Below are 6,631 nucleotides of genomic sequence, written 5' to 3'. Positions count from 1 at the left end.
CTAATACACATATATACTATATAAAAATAAATTTTTTATCCATAAATCTGAACGTAAAAAAAACAATAAAAATTTAAAATTAAAATGTTCCCCTCCCCAACCCAAACCATCTTCTTCTTCATCACCCCTTCCCCAAATTCCAACCCCACCCAACCAACACATCTTCTTCATCACTCCCACCTCCAAACTCCACCCCCACCCCCACCCCCACCCCCAAATAACACAATTTCTTCACATCCCAAAAAATATTTGAATATCAAAATTCGAGGGATGATACATAAATTGGCCATAAATGCTTCAGAATTGGACTAATTGAAATCAAAAGGAACAACGGAAGCACAATAATTAATAGCCTGATTCATAGTTGAAGTAGACGGCAATGAAGAACCCTTTATCATACTCGATTCATTAACTCTCATATTCACTCTCTTCTTCAATTCTTCCAATGCATCCACAAATTTATCAAGTTCCTCAATCCCTATATCATCAACCAATTCATCCCACCAGAATTCATTATTATTACCATTCACCATCTTTGATTCATAAATAATCTCCTTCTTCTTCTTCTTCGCATCCAATTCTTTACAGATTTGAGAATAGTATTCATTGTTCTGTTGCACAAAGTTGAACTGTTGATCCAAGGCGGATTTTTCACTGAGGTACTGGTCAATGATGGTGTCGGCGCTAGGGTGACCAAATGTAAATAAACGTTGTCGTTTGAGAGATTGAACGATACTAACGATTTCTACCCCGCATAAAAAGGCAAAGTTCACTAGCTTTCTTGAAAAGATCAGAGCGACGCTTGGAAAAGTAATGTGCCTACTATTTTGGTTTGCTATTGGCTTCATTGCGATTTTCCTCCGTCCTTGAGTTTTCTTAACATTAATGGCGGTGGAATTGACGGCATCAGTATTGTTAATATTCATGGTTGGAGTTGGTAATGTGGGGACTTTTTGATTTGGAGTAATATTTATAGAAAATAGAGAGTAAATTACGTGTACATTAAATTTATTATTTTTTTTTTCATATTATGCTGATGTGGAAGGCGCGTGTAACACACCATCGCACCACATGTAAGTGGTATAATGCTTTATAGGGTGTAGAAAAATTTATTTTTATATAGTATTAGTGTGTGATAGATCAGTTTAATAGTTTAGGTGTGTCATCAATTTTTTGAGTATAGTTTAAGGATTGAACGATGACTTTTTCCAAAAAATAATGTATATAATGGCAAAGCAAGTCCTTAGGATTTAGGTCTAGAAAGGTAATTTTGTTTTTTTTGTATTTATCCAGATTAAATTTATCCAATAATTATATTTTTTAAACTAATTAATTTTACTTTAAAGGGGATAAAGTAATTTCAATTTCAATGGATTAATGTGGAGTATCGAAATTTAAAATTATATATATATTATATTTAACTAACAATACGAATTTATAAATAGACTAGTTACTTTAGCTCATGCCAGCACGTGCCCAATAAATGTTATTTGCATTATCTCAATTTATGTAGCACAAATAGCATTTGGAGTGTCAATTAAATTTTTATTAATATAAATTTTTAAATAATTTAAATTGTTAATCATTGTGATTTATAGTACCTCTTACTTAATTATCAAACAATTTATGTTACCCGCTTTGTCCTAATTTTAGAATTTACAGAGTCAATCAAATTTTTACTAATATTTTTTTTAAAAGTTGTTAATCGTTGTGATTTATGGTATCTTTTAATATAATTTCAAATAATTTATGTTACTTTATCACAACTTATGTGACACTATTAGAATTTCAAAAGTAAATCATATTTTTTATTATATATTTAAAATATTATACGATGTTAATAGTTATAACTTATAATTATTATTTTTTTGCATAATTTTTAAATATATAATATTTTACCAAAATAAAATAAATAAATTAAAATAAACAAAGTACTAAATTTTCAAAACATGTTAAATTCGAAAACATCATTTACATCAACAAATTACTAAATTAAAACACTAAAACATGCAAACTATAAAATGCCAAAACTACCCCTGAATTTATGTGACACAAATAAAATTTAGATAATCAATCATATTTTAAAGTTGTTTATAGATATTTTAAATTGTTAGCTATTGTAATTTTTAATATATTTATTTAATTTTCAAACAATATATGTTACTCTCCTTGTCCAAATTTTTGTGTTATTGATACTCAATTATATTCTTAAAATAACTTAAATTTTTAATTATTATGATTTATAACTTTTATTCTAATTTAAATGACACTGAAATAATTTTGAGAGTCAATCAAATTTTATGATTGAAGCAGTGAAGAGATATGTCCTAAATGACTTATAATACCTAATTAGAAGTGATATAGCAAAATTACTCTAAAAAAAATTTGTGAAAAAAATTTAAATGAGTCTCATATAACATGTCATGTTAATTTAAGAAATCAAGAATTAATTTATCATTTTATGTCAATTTTATTTTTTTTATCAAATATTATTAATTTTTTAATACCTAAATGACTTATAATAATTAATTAGGGGTGATATAGTAAATTACAGTTGAAATAGCTGAAAGAGATATGTTATAAATGTCTATTTTACCTTTTTTATTATTAAATATGATTAATTTTCTTATATGTAAATGACTTACAATAATTAATTAGGGATAATGTAGTAAAATCAAGGAACAAACATACTTGTGAAAAATATTTAAATGAGTCTCATATAAGATGTCCTACAATTTAACAAATCAAGAATTAATTTATCATTTACGTCTATTTTATTATTTATTAAATATTATTAATTTTATAATACTTAAATGACTTATAATAATTAATTAGATGTGATATGATAAAATTATGATTGAAACAGCCGAAACAGACATGTCATAAATGTCTATTTTACTTTTTTTTTTTAATTAAATATTATTAATTTTCTTGTATGTAAATGAGTTAAAATAATTAATTAGGGATAATATAGTAAAATTACGGAGCAGAAGCAAGCATATTGACGAAGAGCTGCCTGCTTCTTCACACTTATTAACTGTAGTAATACCTGCTTCTTCACACTTATTAATAGTAGTAATATATTATTAGATTTACAAATTCTTTTGATTGGTGGTAAAAATTTAGATTAGCCAAATACAATTTAAACTTAATATTGCATATTATCCCATGTACCAAGCAATCTTTGAGGCCGCAAGCAAAGGATTTGATTAAAAGCCCAAAATTATCTTTTTATATTTGAATTAAATTCATCACTATCTTGTCAAATTTTTGGTGAAGGCGCGATGAAGACAGGAGGAAAATGTATTTTGAAAACGGGAGACTCTTTGTAGCAACATTTAAAAAGAATATAGAATTAAGAGAAATAATTTTTTTTAATTAAACTCTGTTAGTTAAATTAACTTGGCGAATATTGCTTCTTTTTGAAATTTTCAAAGGTAAATATATTTTTTTGGATAAACAACATAAATTCCGACAATTTAGAGCTTACTTACAGAAAAAATCGTTATTTTATTTAATTACTGAAAATTTCAACTTCGGATCTGTCGGAATACATAATTAGCTACTGATAAATCCAACAAAAATACATTTTAATCTTTATAAAGATACATAATTATCTTTCAATAATTTTTTTTTAATGTTGGTTCTGTCGAGATACATAATATATCAATTGGCCAAACCTTATTCAATAATATGTTTTTAGTATATTTTTGTGTCATCTGATTTATCACCTCTATGGTTTGTAAACTTTAAACTTCCGCATGATGCCCTCTTGATTTCGAACTCAAGGAGTGGTATCAGAGCTTATGGTTCAATGGTCCGATAGTTCAGATTGAGTACATGTTAAGATCAAAGTTGCAACCAATTTGATGGTAATGAAGATTTTTTTCTAGCTACATGTGAAGAAGTTTCAAACAAAATTTCAACAATCCTGCTGCTAATCAATCTTTAAAACCAAATCAATTTTCAACTCATGTTTGTGGGCTCCAGCTTTCAACTCTTGCTTACTTTTAATGCTTGAACTCCTTTCAACTCGTGCATTTATTTTTAACTTCACTTTTAACCTGTGCTCACTTTCAATGCACAAAACTCCACTTTCAACCCTGTTACTTATAATAGAGGGCTCCAATAATATCAACTCATACTTTTATTTTTAATGTATGTGGCTTCAATTTTCAACCATATCAACTTTTAATCATGGTAAGCACCAGTGATATATGAAGATCGTTGATACATGAAGATTACATGAAGAATCAAACTTATACATATGACATGAAGAAGGAGGATCAAGTCAAGAAAATCAAGCAAAAAAAAGTGAGATTTGTTAGTATTTTTACCAAGTTTAAGTTTTATTTTTTTTGAAAGGAAAATAAAAGTAATACCATAATTACTTTTACTTTTCCTAAGAGGAAACCATAAATATTTGGCAAACATCTTTTTGGAGAAAAAGTTTTGGACATCTATAAATAGAAGATCCCTTCTCATACCATAACACAATAACATCAACAATGTAGTACTTAAAAAAAGTCTTGTTTAGGGGAATACTTGTCCCACAGTTTTCATGCTTTTCAAATAATATTAATTTTTTTTTTTTTTAAATATGTTGGCCAATTGGCCAAACTTTATTCAATAATATGCTTTTAGTATATTTTTGTGTCATCTGATTTGTCACCTTTATGGTTTGCAAACTTTAAACTTCCGCATGACGCCCTCTTGATTTTAAACCAAGTAAGAGAAACAATAGGAATTCTAAGGTATTGTAGAATCTGGTTGTTGCTTAGGTTTCTTTTTTATTTTTCAAAAACTGTTTTGTGGCTGCTACTTGTTTTTGAAAGCATAAAAAAGACAGAGAATGCATGCGTGAAGTATTAAACTTGTATTACTAGTACTGTTAGCATCCTTTTGGTCATATCGTATAAAAGAATATCAATTGCCTAGTCAGCTAGTTATAGTAGTTAGTTATACTATGAGGTTTATAAGACTTGGTGAAGTGGACTAAGTATCCATAGACGCGGAAAATTAATAAGGGATTGAGATTAATTGACTGATTTGATTAAGGTCGATCTTGTTTACATACCTGCAAATATTTTCCACTTTATAATAAGGGTTTTTTCTGCCTTCGTTTTCTATATACATAAAATATGTTTTTTCACTGATTTTCTATATTCTTGTGTATTTGGAAGGGGTTGTTCGGGCTTGTCATTGAATAAATTTAGCCCAAGTAGCGTCATAGTGGTAGAAAATAGGGAAAAGAACAGTCTATGACCTTTTAAAAAAATAATAGCCCAAGGTTGGGCATTTGGACATATAATGTCCAGTCGGGTAAACAAATGTCATTTTATGACCATTTTCTAATCTTTTTCAATTTGGATCATTTTGGTCCACATAGTCCATATACAGTCCACATACAATACTGATACAGTCTATATACAATACTGATACAATATTCAACTTGGGCAATTCGGCCCTTTTAAAAATATTTCAATTTTTTTTTGCTATAAATTTTTTAATTGATCAAATATTCTATTTTTTTATTGTTTAGAAATAATAATTAAATTATATAAAAACAATATAATTATTAAATAGAATATGTATCTATATAAGATATATGTATAGAAATTGTATAGTTCTATCAAATATGTATATGCACAAGAGATATATGAAAAATATATAAAAAGTGTATAAAAATTATATAATTGTTGTATAAAACGTGTAAAAAATGTACAGTTATTATATAAATTATGTATCAAAACTGTATAATTTTCATATAGAATATTTATATGTATAAGATTTGTATAAAAACTATATAGAATGTGTGTAGAAACAATATAGAACAAGCCAATAAATTGAAATGGCTAGAAAGTGAAATTTAAATTCCATAACCATTTTCATGGAAATAGTTTAATTTGAGGCGCCGTTTCTGTCCTTTCCCCTAAAAAATATGGTTAATCTTAAAAAATAATCCAATTAACAAATATAATTTAGCCCATTAAATCGGCCCAAAATCAAAAAATCAAAATAATTAAACCGAAATCAAAACCTAACTGAACTTACATAAATCGAACCGAACCGAACTAATTTGGTTCGCTTTTCAGTACACCTAATTTAATTTCATAACCAAAAATCAAAAAATTTAAAATAAAAAAATTGAAATCAAACCGAATTACCGGACACCCACACCTAATACTTCATTCCTCAAAGTCTCATGTTCTCTAGTCAGTTCTTGGATATAGAAATAGAAAAGATTATTTGGAGAAGAGATCTTTTAAAAAAAAGTATTATATGGACGATAGGATCAACAAAGAATATTAAAGTTGGACGGATCCATGGATATCCAACTGTAGTGGCTTCAAACCTAGCCTTTACCCTAAACAAATGAATGTAGAATTAAAAGTGAAAGACTTTATAGACCACAATATATAGCCACACCTGAAAAATGCAAAAGCAAAATAGTTTTGCCCAGATCATATATAAGTTATTGTCTCTATTCCAATCTCAATCACTAGGTTGCCGAACAAAATTATTTGACATCATACTAAATTTAAAAATTATGAGGTAAAATTGGGCTACCACTTAATTAGAGAAGTTGTTAAATGTCATCTAGCTAGATGCGAGAGATCTCAATCGAGTT

The 6,631-nt window shown here is 27.5% G+C and overlaps 1 pseudogene; it reads right to left on the bottom strand.

Annotated features, from left to right (window-relative positions):
- Nucleotides 1-213: 213 nt before the first annotated feature.
- LOC107874990 lies at nucleotides 214-963 on the bottom strand (annotated as a pseudogene).
- Between the last annotated feature and the right edge of the window lie 5,668 nt (nucleotides 964-6,631).

Source organism: Capsicum annuum, chromosome 6 (genome assembly GCF_002878395.1).
Source record: "Capsicum annuum cultivar UCD-10X-F1 chromosome 6, UCD10Xv1.1, whole genome shotgun sequence".
Classification (NCBI taxonomy): domain Eukaryota; kingdom Viridiplantae; phylum Streptophyta; class Magnoliopsida; order Solanales; family Solanaceae; genus Capsicum; species Capsicum annuum.
This window is presented reverse-complemented; position numbering and strand designations above follow the sequence as displayed.